We start from the raw sequence: 14,411 nt of genomic DNA, 5'->3' as shown, positions 1-14,411 counted from the left end.
GCTCTTAGTAAGGATAATAATGATGCACGTATGAGTGTATCTCTTCAGCTATAAATTTCCACAAAGCTTTTAGACACCCCGATATTAAGACTTCAGCCTGGATAAAGTGCTTCATTTCTCTATACTTACACAAGACGTAGTCTTAAATATTACGATGTTGGGTAAGTTGCTGTTTAATAAATTGTCCAAAAAACAATGTGCAATCTTTAGTGGCGAACTAATTGAAAATTACAAAAATTTAACTGAATGTAAATAACTGTATGAATTGACCCCATTTGACTTATTGATCAACGAACTAATTGTCGAACATTGTCGGAGCACTTAGCCAGATTTATGGCACAATATAAACAGTGGCAACATTCAGCAGCTTGCGTTTGCTTTTTGTTTACATTCCCAGTCAAATATTGACTGTGTTATTGTTACTCCCTTTAACTTTGGCTTATTTCTCACTACCGTAACTTGTCTGAGATTAATATTTTTACTTTTATACTCTTATTGTGGAGATAAAATTTGTTGGAGATTCCTAAACACGTTTTCAAGGGAAATTCTAGTCGTGCCAAGAGTTACAAGAGGCAAACTTGGGCCCTACCTGTTCGTTAATTTTGTAAACGACATAAAACACGTTGGGAAGTATATTATTGTTACCTGATAATGATATAAGTATTTAAATTGAAGTATATGATGAGCACGTATTGCAGCCCAGGATTATAACCATGGAAGTTGTTGAATTATTATGCACCATCAAATATATAATAGCTGGCTGAGCTTTAGTGAAAATTATCACTCGATGAGAAATATATTTCTGTCTGTCTGCATATCTGTCTATAAGCACGACATCTTGTAAACGAAATGACTCACAGACTTGAAATTTTCCATGAAGCTTAGTTTCTATATGAGCAACACTGAGTTTTATGATGGTGCATATCATTTATAGGACTTGGCTTAACTTTATCAAGACATTTTAAAACTCGTCTTATGTGTAACCACAATGGGGAAAGTTAATATTCCAGATTAAATAAATCTTTTAGCAGGCTGCTCACAATCATATGAAATTTTAACATTGACTTATTTATTCATAAAATAAAACATAAAAATAATACAATGAAAAGTCAATGTTAAATGGAAGTAAAGATTTGTAGTCACTTTTGCGCTGTAATACTCTCCTCCCTGGAGTTTGTATTATTTGAACATTACTATGAAACCTAACCTAATGAATAAAGATTAAATTTATCATGTGACAATAATATTGGATAATGTCAGTGATTAGCTGTTGGTTCAGTTATTATCTATTATGACGCTCACTTATCGACCATTATACGTTATTACTGTAGATAGAGATACACATCGCTCATACTTATATATTTGCTTCCATCCAAATGAGGCAATGTCATTGCAATGAAATGAAAATAAAATGTATAAATTTATATAAATCTATGCGAGGTTACAGATTTATACTTCAGCCTTTGTCTGAAATATAAATCAAGATAGTTACGTCACATCGGTCGGCGAAACCGGAAGTGAAGATAATGTTCAGATAAACAGCACACTTATCAGTTGTTATCGTCCAGCATGTGAGTGACCGTTTTGCTTGACTCATATCCGCTCTGTATCAGTGCCCACATCAAGAACATGAGCAAAAGGAATAGATTAATTCATCCGTAAGCGAAATTAGATTTCAAATGCGTTGTGTGAATTTGTTGTTTGTTGCTGAAAGTAGAGGAATAACAGAATGTTGCAGGATCAAATTATACATTTACCTTTATTGCTTCATATGAAAAGCCTAGGCCCTTGGGTTTGACAAGATCTTCTCGGGGACACTATACATAACACATTCTACCCTGAGGTCAAATATTCGGATGAAGTGACGACCGCAGCTTAATGAATGTACAACATTATCTGTCGGCGGAATCAGGTTACTCGCTTGACTCTAGAGTAGTGCCACCGCCAGAAGACCGTATCATGTCACAGCCCGAGCAAGCCGTCACTGCTCCAGATTTCTTCTGGGATCTGAAGGTCCACGACTTCCGGGTTGCCTCAGAAATAAATAGGCCAACGCAATAGTCCTCCGAACAGCAACAACACGACTAGAATGGTTCCTGCAAAAGCGTTCTTGTGAGAACTCCTTAAAGTGAATTTTCTAGAAAGTTTAATTTTTTCTTCGTCCTGTTCTTTCCATCGACAAGGGGAAAATACAGCTGGCCAGAAGATTAATATTACGATAAGATTTGGCAAACCTTTTATCAACCTCATGTGGACTACTGTCGCGATCACACAAAATAATGTTCCTAAAGAAATTCAGGACGTACGTAACTCCCCATTTCATCCATATTTCTTAGTTTAGCCCCTGTTAATAAACTATATCTTGATTTTTATATAAATCTGAACTTGTGTACAGCAATTCTGACGACGTCGTATATAATGGGTGGATACAAATTCATTCCCTACCTTTCAAACTGGCGGATAAACTAATAAAACTACAGAAAAGAGATGTAGCTCTCACATCTCAATGCTAACTAACAACCAGGTTCTGACTCCTCCACTCTAAGACATGAGGATTCCGCAGTAAACAAGTGATCGTGTACGACGAAAAGCCGATTCTATTCTTTTAGTTCATGAACAGGATGAAAAATTTATAAGGGTATATTTTTTGTTAGAATTTTGAAAATTGTAATCTTTTAATGGAGCCTTCACGAGCTAAAAGCAACGATATACGATTACTGAAGGAGATATAAACGAGATAAGTAATTCCAGTTCAATTGTAAACTTTTGGTTATGACATACAAATTTAGTTGAAGTATGTGTTATTGAGTTGCGTATTGTGTTGTACGCACATAATTACAAATCAATTGGCATCACAGATTGATAATTATACGGTTTGATCGTATTTGTTCCATTTTATGTTTATTTGTTTGAATATGCATGGGTAGGTTGTTTTGTATTAAGCTTACGTATTATGTTTTTGTATTATTGGTTTGTTTCCCTCCTGTTAGTTTACATAATGTTGTTACACATTAATATATTATCCTTAGTGTTAGATAAAAGTGTCAAATAACAGTGAAATTATACTATTTAATATTGTAATACATATAGATTTAGTGATTTCCTTTGATTAAAACCTTTAGATAATTTTCAGAACGCTCCATTAATGAAATGGATTATAGTATAAAAACAAGTTAATATTAAAAAATAATGTTTTCAAAGATTTTATTTCACAAAGAATGTTCAAAAAAAACCTAGTGGCTATTTTGTCCTGACGAAGCTAGAGATTCATCTTTGTATTTCTGAATTTCAAATGCCCAATAATTGAACAAGCAGGTAAGCACTTTTCAGTTTGCTTCTAATTTACTGGAAATTGGTTGGAACTCAAAACCCGTTTATCCGATATAATGCCTCGACCAGAGGCAAAGAGTGCTCTAGGCTGTGCTCAAGAGATGATTACGATTCCAGTTGCTCCGATACACGTAATTGGACCGTTCTTGGAGTGAGGGCTCTTTCAACTGCTGAATTATTCCTAGTAAAAAGATATATGAAATGATCATGGTAATTTTACGAAACGGCCTAGTGTTGTATTAATAGATTTAAAAATTTCGAAGAAAATACTACAATAGAATGTCGATTAACTGAAACCCAATCAACCGGATATCCGGGTTAACCGAATTAATGCTACGCAAAACAGGAAAGTATGACAAGATACAGCATAAACAGAGCTCATCGTATTTTGACACAACGTAGGAGTACGCCACACCGTGTGATACGTAACAGGTTGCTGAGATTGCTTGCGAAATTTCAAATATAAAGCTCATTTCATTGCCAAGATCTCCTGTGGATATACAATCATACCAAAAATACAAATCTACATCCCCCCGCAAACAAAAGAGAAATTGTGTCCACGAGTGACAGCATTCATTGTCTCTCAGCAAACTTCCATTGTTGGATTTACACCATCATATATATCCCATTCTTGTATAAGCAGAACTGAAGTTTAAGAGGCTGTAAAAATATTTACTCACGCTCACAAACATTTTAAGGAGTTGCATGCACCATCATTGAACATAGCGTTCCTTATATAGAAATGTAGCTTCATGCACAATTTAAAGTTAATAGGTCAATTCGTTTGCGAGATATCTTGCCAGATAACTTATATATTATAATTAGTAATTACACTTATTATTATTATTAATATACTTATTAATTATAATATATATTATATATATTATAATTACTTATATTTAGTAAAAATAATTGCTCAGGCTCAGCAAAACCTAAAAAATGCAAGTGTCATCAAATTTAGTGTCGCTTAATTTGAAATTCTGTAGGTCAGTTCATTTTCGAGATATCGGGCTGACATGTAAACATACAGAAATAAAATCTGTCCAGCCCTAAGAATAATATGCTTCTGTGTGTAAACACAGTCAACAATGTTTCCGGATCTGCAGACGCACTCAATGTTTATCACACGATTTAGGTTTAATAAAGGATGAGTTTATATATTATTCCGTACTAACTTAATTTTTCTTTAATCGAATTACATCGACCTCACCAATTTCGGTTATACGAGACCCCAATATATCATTTAACGAACAAACAAACATTTTCTGTTTAAGAAAGAACTAATAACTAAAGCACTGCATTATTACATGTGTTAAATAAATGGCAATTATATAAATTTACACAATAACATAACATTTTCTATCAATGTTACCGGTTGACTACCCCAATAACAAATGTTCGTTATTTTCGAACGTGAACATCAGTTGCTTAATATTTGTTCAAGCGGACGAATAACAAATAAGCTTGATTGCTGTAACTAGACACATTACAATTTGAGGAATGCAAATCTTAAATATCTGGATTCCAAGCCGTAAGGTAACTATGTTAATTATGTGATTTGTTAACTTCAAATAACTACCGCACATCGGTACATGGTTATCATAAGGTAAAGTAAAACAGTCCGAAAAGACAAAAGGATGTATATTTATAGATAAGAAACCGCATGACTTAGCACAAAGCCTTTATCTTAGAAAAACCAAGAAAGATTGCTTTCTCTTTGCGTTATGACTTAAATGTGCAACCAGAATTTCCATATAAATAGAATGTTATAAAATGTTTGTTAACTAGTGTCTTATCTTTCACATATTACGTACTGGTTGGATTTGTTTCCATACTTGCTTTGGCTTTCATCACAGTTATACGTTCAAGTAGTATCATTCTATGAACAAGTAGGCTATTGTGTATCATAATTCTTTTCTTTTCCATATACTTTTTAGTTTGGAATTGATACACAAACGTATTAAAAACAAAGCCTAATATATAAATAAGACTATTAGCTGTAACCTTAAAACTATAGAACGTTGAAGGGAATTTCATACTACAAATGAACATTTATAATTTTTTAAACGGTTTAATGATATTAAACGGTAGAAGGAATGGTTTACCCTTAGGTTTTTATCATCATGGATCATATGCTCATTTAACCATAATAGTTTCCTAAGGACAAGTAAACGTCAATTTCCGCAGTTATAAATTATAGTAGAGAGAATATTATGGTTTTACTAACAAGATATGTTATTAGAAAAGTTTGGCTTTAAGTACAGGGCATGGATTATATAGTCATAGGTCTAGCTACTGATATGACAAAACAACTACGTAGACACTTACACATTTTGGGAGATTATTCATACACTTTGAAAGGCTGTACAAATTTATTAGTAAATTACCTTTTTAAAAATATATTGTTGTTTACACACACACACACACTCACACACACACACACACACACACACACACACACACACACAACACACACACACACACACACACACACACACACACAACACACACACACACACACACACACACACACACACACACACACACACACACACACACACACACGCACGCACACGCACACGCACACACACAACACGCACACGCACACGCACACACGCACGCACGCACACACACACACACACACACGCACACACACACACACACACACACACACACACACACACACACACACACGGTAGTCAATTTCTGAAATAAACATTTTTGTTATTCAACGAGTGGTATTTTAAAACACGTTGAAGAATCTTTGCTTGATTCTTCAATTTTTTCATAATTATTGTTAATGTAAAAACACCAAGAAGTATAAACATAAACTAATATAGAAGCGTAGTGACATATAAGGAAGAAATATTCTCTTGTGTTGGTTAAAAATATTATATTTGGAAACAGTAGAAAAACGTTATAATTACTTTGGCATGGATCAATAAGAATCCAAAATGACCATTGTACCAATAAAAATAAAAGAGTGTTTAAAGGTGTATTCTTATTAGTTATATTAGGGTACATACTTTTCGAATATATATTTCTAATAAAGACTTAGATTCAAGAACAAGACAAACTACGATTTCCTTGCCATTTTTAATTTTGAAAAATACAAACGACTGTGAAATCTTGTTTCCTTTACAATCCTTCCATCGTTAAAAAAACTTTATGCAAATGTTTGCTACAAGCATAAGAACGTGCAGCAACATACAAAGGTGACCTAAGTAATGGGGTAGTTCACCCAGAGGTTACCCAGCCATTACGGCAACGTGGGATAAACTGCCACACTGCCGTATAATATACTGGCCGTTACTGGCTGAACTTCCGCCACAAGGCACCTCCACGTCCGTGTTTTGTGTTCCAATTCTACCAAAAAACTTCATACTGTCAGCAGTAAACAGAATTAGAATATACAATTATAAATAAATTCCTTATTATTTCTCGCTTTAATATTTTTTCCTTCGCAAACTGAATATGAGATTCCACTAAAATATATCAAAATTATATTTATGGCTGGCCTTGTTTTAATGTATGAAGTTTTAATTGTTTATTGAAATTATAAGTATTTTAAGTAAGAAGAATTGTACGTGTAGAAGAAAGGTGATTTTCTAGTGATTGATACATATCTGTGAGTTTAATATTTGAAAATAATTTCCAATACTACTTATCCGTTGCTCGCGAAGAATATTATTATTTTTATATTCAATAATTAACTATTAAGTTCACTAATATTTGTGTACACTTCATCAATTGTGTTCTCAATCGAATTCAAGCTAAGTTCAGACAAGCATTAGTTTACTTGCTGCAAATCCTCATGATATCCAGTGGAACCAGTTAAGGCATATTTATGTCTAAGTGATTAAAGATAAATGGGAATTACTTAAGAGGCACTAACAAAGATCTAGTCATGACGAATATTTACCAAGTGTTGCGAAAGTAAATCATAGATAATAACAAACATTAAAAGTACGTTGGGATAAACCAATTCGTTTATTTCTTTTTATATAACGTTATAATTCAAGGCATTCGATTAAAATATGACTCATTCTAATTCCCCTATTACACCCTCTCCAAAAATATGAATTTCCGGGTTTTAAAACAACTTTTTTTATTTATTTATTTATTTATTTTTTATTTTTTTTAAAGGAGAAGCCGATCTCCTTTTATGCCTTTATTCTGCCCGTCCTCATGGGCCACTGGCCTGTGCGAGGATCTTATCAAATAGAATAAGGGAGAGAGTCGATACAGTACAAGGTCGATGGTACTGATAAAAAGTGCAACGGTCACAGACAGGATTCGAACCTGCGCTATCTCTAACTCAGACCCAAAGTCCAACGTCTTAGACCACTCGGCCATCGGCACTCCCTATCCGCATTTTAATGAGTCTCGCATTAAAAAGTTAAATAATTGCTTTTATTAATTTTGAATATAAAAATTTCTATCGTAATTTCTGAAGTTTTTATTATTTTAACCGTTTGGACGGTGAATTACATAAAGCAACACAATGACACATTTTTGATTTTTTATTTGCTATCATTAATCTTATATAACTCAATTATTAAGTCATATAAGATTACGGGGAGCTGATTTAAATCTCTTGTAAAGGAACCTTAGTTAAATAATACTCTCCTTAATTCTCCTTCTATTCCCCTCACTCTTCAAAGCCACGTTAACCTTCTCCTACCACGTCACACAATATAATATAATATCTATAAACCTTTGCAGTTCTAACTTTTTCCTTATAACGATATAAAATGTTATACAATATAACAATGCTTAACCCTCTTGTCAAGACTATAATAGGTGCTGGTGGACCAGGAAGTGAATTAAAAGCTTTTATAGCGAGTATTCAAGAGCTTTCAATTGCCTTGAAACGTTTAAGTAATCTTTTAAAATGATTTTTCTATTTATCGTTCATTTCAATCGCGGTAACTAACTGAGAATTGGATTGTATACAAGGTGATCTTAAATCAACGATAATATTCAAACTAAAACATGACTCTGCAGGGGTTTTACTTAAAACCACAAAAAACAGCCATTATAGATTAATATTTCATCTCGTACCATTTAATTGCAAACAATATATTTGTTTAAACTATGCTTTACCAAAAAAATTGTAATATTGAACAAAACATATGTTGTAAATCTGATTTAGATTTTTTATTAAATTGTCAATAATTTAAATGATAATGTATTTGAAATCACCAATAATCAAATTCACCAGTTAGTTTATCAACACATGTACTTATATAGTATTATAGTCTAAGACAATGTAGACATTGAACAATTGAGAATTTCAAAATCATAAAACCAACTATGTTTTACAAAATAATAAAACCAAAACTATTTTCCATTTTATTAATGTATTTGCAGCTTAAATCGTTATTGTAAATTTAAAAAATAAGAAAGTACTAAGTAATTACAGAATCTTTTAAAAGCAAAAACTGTTAAAACTGAGAAGTTATAAAATGATTATATAATTAAATACAATTAAAATAAATGTTATTAGTAACGGTTAAAATATGATATCAGGAGATATTGGATATATAGATATCCTCTAGGGTAACGAATAAACAATACTTCTTAACACGATTGTTATTTGGTAGTTAGAAAAAAAGAAAGAGTCTACAATAATAGATACTTTTATTAACCGAACCTACCATAAAAGTACCATTAAAGCGATCGCAGTCACTGTATAGAAAATTAAAAATTGTAAAGTACTAATTAATACACAAAAACGTTTATATCATAACTTTTAAAAACGAAGCAGCTCGTTAAAATTATTTCTTTGAATCAGCTTGTATCCCATATGTCATCGAGTAAATGAACTAATAAATCTACACTATTCGGAATTTCACAAAATATACTGAGGAAAATCTGTCTGACCTTTAGTCTTTTATGATAAGTTTAATTTTTAAATATAATTAAATTGTATTACTTTGTACTGAAGAAAGAAAGATATAGCTTGTTCTTGTCCATATACTGAACTAATGAACTAATAAATCTACACTATTCGGAATTTCACAAAATATACTGAGGAAAATTTTTGTCTGAACTTTAGTATTTTATGATAAGTTTAATTTTTTAAATATAATTAAAGTGTATTACTTTGTAATGAAGAAAAAAAGATATAGGTTGTTCTCGTCCATATATTTTCGAAACCATACTTGTTCTTTTCCTATTTAAAACTTGTACAATTATTACTATTTGAAAGAAAACTTTTCGCAGCAAAACTATGGCACAATGTGTGTTTTGTTGTATCGTTACAAGTTGGGTAGTACTTTCTGACTGCGTACATGGCCAACACATTTAGGGCGGCCAACAACGGAAGTTTAGCCTGTAATAGCGTGCTATATTATGCAGCAGGAAGGTAATTTATCAAAGGTCCTTGCTTATGCAGACCGTCTCAACCAGCACTGGTTGTGTTCTGTACCCTAGTAGTGTTATACTTTCTGTCTGAATAGAACAATTTAATAATGAAAGGGAATCAACTTCATATTTTTAAATTAAGTTATTATGTAATAGAGTTGTTTTTAAACCGCTATATGTATCTATTTAGAATATTCCAGAGAAGATTGCGTGAGCGTATGCACTGCGTTGGCTTGATAAGATTTTCTAACTCATGGAAGAACAGGTGGCAGGAAGTGCTGAAGTTTCAAATATTGAGCCTATGTTGTGTAGCGGATTGCCTAATACTGTTTGTAAGGAGAATTCGTCAATATTGTGTCTAGTGCTGGACTGATTCCCCCTTATTCAGTTTGATACGACCTTGGAAACCTTTAATCTACGCTAATGGCGAAGATATGTGTAATATATGTAGTAAATATGAAGTATATGTATACATGCTACATGGTATATTATTGATCATATGTCGGTTTAAGTCAATTTTTACATTACGTTTATAACAAAGCCACAGTTTTGAAAGAAGAGTTACAGTTTATTGCAAGAGTTAGATATTGACTAAACATATTTCTGACAAGTTAGGTAAACGTGCTTGTTTTAAAATACATAAGACGCACACACAGATACACGAAAAAATACGTAGTTCAGAGATATTAGTTTAGATGACAGGAACAGTGCTATCAATAATTAATTGACAAACAACTTTATAATATTTCAAGTTACAGATAAAATATTCCTTTTACATTCTGTTTCAATTACGTATAATCATTTTACTGTCTTTAATAAAGTCCCTTCATTTATTTAATCCAAATGCAATGTACGACTATAAACCTAAACATAATCTTCCCTCCGAGTCCTTGCGCTCTCCTTGTGCTCTTTCCTTCGCAGTAATCCACTTCCTCTCCTTTAATGGACTTCCCTAGGAGCTGTCTCATAAATATTCCTTCTATTTGGTATTTATACGTTAACAGCTCTTTTTTAATCCTAATATACGATTAATATAAAATTTAACCTTTCTAAGAACTGTAAGAACTGGATTTAAGAAATTTAGAAAATTACAGCATTTTAGTTCATAGCTTATCAAAATAAAACATAGTATTATAAACTTTATTATATAAACTTTACTTGCTTCAATATTTTACTTTAGATTTTCAATCTTGATTTTAAAAAAAATACTCCAAAATATTATATTACTGCAATAATAGAATTGTAATATTTTAATTTATCTTTTAAAAACGTATTTTTTTGATATTTAACTCAGAAGTAATCTGTAATATTTCAGAAAACATGATAAAATCGTGATAGTCTTCTACAAAAACGCAACGATACAAAATACATTGAGTAGCCTCTTAAATAAAAAATAAAAAGGAGATTTTTTACACATATTATAGTCCTTTTTAGAAATGGATGTCTCAGAAAAATTCACTTTCATTAAGAACATTCTGACCACAGGTAATTAGTCACTATGTGTACAAGAACAAAGTGAGCTTTGAACGATGAATTAATCTCCACTCCAATTAGATCCAGGATCCAGTTTCATCAAGAAAAACCCATTCAAGGATTATTTGACGAAGTGGGAGGGGGGTGGTGATGATATCACAGTGTCACCAAACAATGTTTATACAGTTTATATAATTAGTCATACAGTTTCAAATCTCCTGTATTAATACAAAACAACATATTAATGTAACTGTGTCTTTTTTAGTATATATTTTATACTGTTGATACATCAAATTAGATAAACTTTTATCATTCCAATCATATGCATTAACAGTTCTACAGCTGCTCACACCAAAACATTTGATTCGGTGGTGGTGCCATATCAATTTTACATTTTTGTACATCAGTTGTTCCTGCTATGATGGGGTTATAATTATATTCTGTCTGTCTGATTTACATGATGGTTTGCGAAACAGACGAAAATGAAATGTAATTTATGTACAAACTGTTTTTTATTGCAACGGATGTTATCAAAGATTTTCCATACACGTAAAACTGGCAACAGTGTAGTGGCGTTGGTTGCAGAGGAGGGGGTTCAATCACCCACCATTAGACTATTTTCGTGTGCACTACTATAATAATGTCAAAACAAAATATAAAAGATGTATATTCCTTTGTTAAATTTGACAATCTCAACAACATGTTTTTTCCAGATCAACCTTTTGTTTCGTTGCATTCCTATAAATTTTGAGAAATAAATTCGACGGATTGCATAAAACCATAAATTATTCACATGTAAAAATTCATAATATATACGAGTATATTTACAACTAGGATGATGTGTGTTGTGTTTCGTGTAACATTCCTAATTCTTTTTTAATTTTTTATTTTTTTATGTCCTTGTTTTTGCAGTTGCATGTGTTAGTACTCTTAAACTCTGGTAGTTTCAGTCCAGGAGGGGAGAGCCAATTTGAACTGTTTGTATCCTGGTGATCCTTGAAAGTGATAGAGAAATGTCCGCTAGGAAAGAAATTGACCATCAGCCACATTAGTTTAGGTGATCAATCATGTATGGCAATATTATTCTTAGCAGGACAGACCTAAAAGCAACCGTCACGGACGTAACAAATGTTAAATCAGCGCCAGCTGACCATACACAGACTCTTATCTGTGGCTACTCTTTAAATAGTTGTCTGACAGTGATATAACTATTATTTATGTGTCTGACGCTCGGTTTTAAGAGTATTAGGTTAGGAAAAATATAATTTGATAAACAAATGATCGTTTCACAATTTTTAACCCTTTTAATACTCTCAAATTTGGATTCTTAGCAGAACTAGCATGGCTAACGGTCGATTAATATGTGATGAAATATTACTCTATCGATTTCAGGAAAAACAGGTTGTGTGTTTATACGAGTACAGTGGAAATTTTTCTCATAGACTAAAATTCCTTTTCTTGTATCCGCCACCGTCTTTACTTAAAAAGATTTCTTATAATTTTCTATAATTCTCAGTGTTTTCATGTTGGTTCAAATAATGCATTCTTCTATAAAAACAAAACAATTGGGCGAGCTTTGTTACTTATAGGACAGTTAAGCCATCCTCCATCACTGCTGTCATTGATAGCTCTCACACGGACAAGGACAGGTGATGGATGTTTGGATACTTTGTGATTTGTCATACATCATTGTACACTAGAAATGCCAGAGTACAGGCAGGTACTTTACTATTCGTGAACAATACTCCAAGAAATTTAGAATGTAAGCAATATGTTGGAATTTATTGTCTATTGTGTAACAAAGAACTGTACAGAATCTACTAGATTTCTATAAATCTGTTTATTGTAGTCTGTTTCATTTTTTATTATTTCGATAGTCTGCACCACTTGCGATCTATATATAAAACCTATCTATATAATATAAATTATACGTTGAGGTTGTATATAATATATGTAGAACCTTATTATATATAAGAAAGAGAAAAGGACGTCTTGATATAGGTACACATACTGTATATCTCGGTTACATCGTTTTCCAAAAGGATTCAAACATTGTAAACAGTATATTAAAATAAAAAAGAATAAACATAGTGTAAATAGAATAAATGGTTCAGCTGAACATTGTAAAAATATATACTAATTATTTTTATTACGTTAGTTTATGAAAACAATAATAGTTAGACTTACAATACTATTGTTAATTCATATTTCCTACAAACTGTAAGCACTAAGGAGGGAAATATTTGTTTCTGGGATATTTCTCAGTAACGAATATTCAGTTAAATTATGTAACACAAAATATATTTTCATGTATACAAAACATTTTATGTAAATTCTCATTTTGCATGAAATAACCGTATAACCTTTCATTTTATAAACCAGTTATGTGTTTATAATTCCTTAGATTCGTACCTAATCGCAAGGTTTTAAAATTATGGAGCATGTTTTTATTTTTAAACCTGGCAATGAATTTACAATTTTATATTTCCAGATGTAAGTTATGCAATAAATGTAAGTTTATTCCGACTTCATCGGATGGGAAATTTAACAATGGAGGTTTAATATTCTAAGTTTGACTAATATGTAAATATTATTCTAAATGCAATCTCATTTTCCCACATCCAAATATTACAAAGTTATTGGAACTCAGATTTAGTCATTTTCTGAATAGTACCTTGACTGACCTTGTTCCGTACTTCGTATTTATAGAGATTAAATTGATTAAATTTATTCTCTTGTGGTTTATTCACAAATGTAAAAAAATAAAATGGGTACGTTGAAAATTAATCTTAGAACGAATCATTGCATGGAGAAGGTGAAAAAAACGAGCGACTAGAGCAAGCCGGAATTGGCCCACGAGGGCGGAAATGACGTAATTTAGCTAATATTAAAACTGCTAGATGCTAAGCACACAACAGCACAAAATTTATCTCTAAAAATATAATATTGTTCAAACATATTATTTTTTTTTTTTTGTACAATGCTATTGAAACTGCAATAGAGGTTGGTCAGTCGAATTAAAATAAATACACTTTTTCTTTTAATTTATGTCTACTTTTAGCTAAAGAAACTATGTTTGTTGTTAATGTATTTTTTCTTTGGAAAAACGAAGACTGACAGTCAATGTCAAACAACGGTGGCAACAGATCCTAACAATCCCTAAGTACCAAAATTATATTGTTTTATGGGTGTCGACGATGTTGCTAATAATAATTTAATTGTGGAAGTGGTAGGATGGA

At 31.9% G+C, this 14,411-nt stretch overlaps 1 protein-coding gene across 8 annotated transcripts in view; it reads right to left on the bottom strand.

Moving 5' to 3' along the window:
- LOC124362904 (endothelin-converting enzyme homolog) overlaps nucleotides 1–14,411 on the bottom strand; it is a 530,214-nt gene that overhangs the window by 62,790 nt on the left and 453,013 nt on the right. The gene's annotated exons all lie outside the window — the stretch shown is intronic.

Source organism: Homalodisca vitripennis, chromosome 5 (assembly GCF_021130785.1).
Source record: "Homalodisca vitripennis isolate AUS2020 chromosome 5, UT_GWSS_2.1, whole genome shotgun sequence".
Lineage (NCBI taxonomy): Eukaryota > Metazoa > Arthropoda > Insecta > Hemiptera > Cicadellidae > Homalodisca > Homalodisca vitripennis.
Note: the sequence above shows the minus strand (reverse complement) of the source record. Positions and strands in the feature narration are given on the sequence as shown.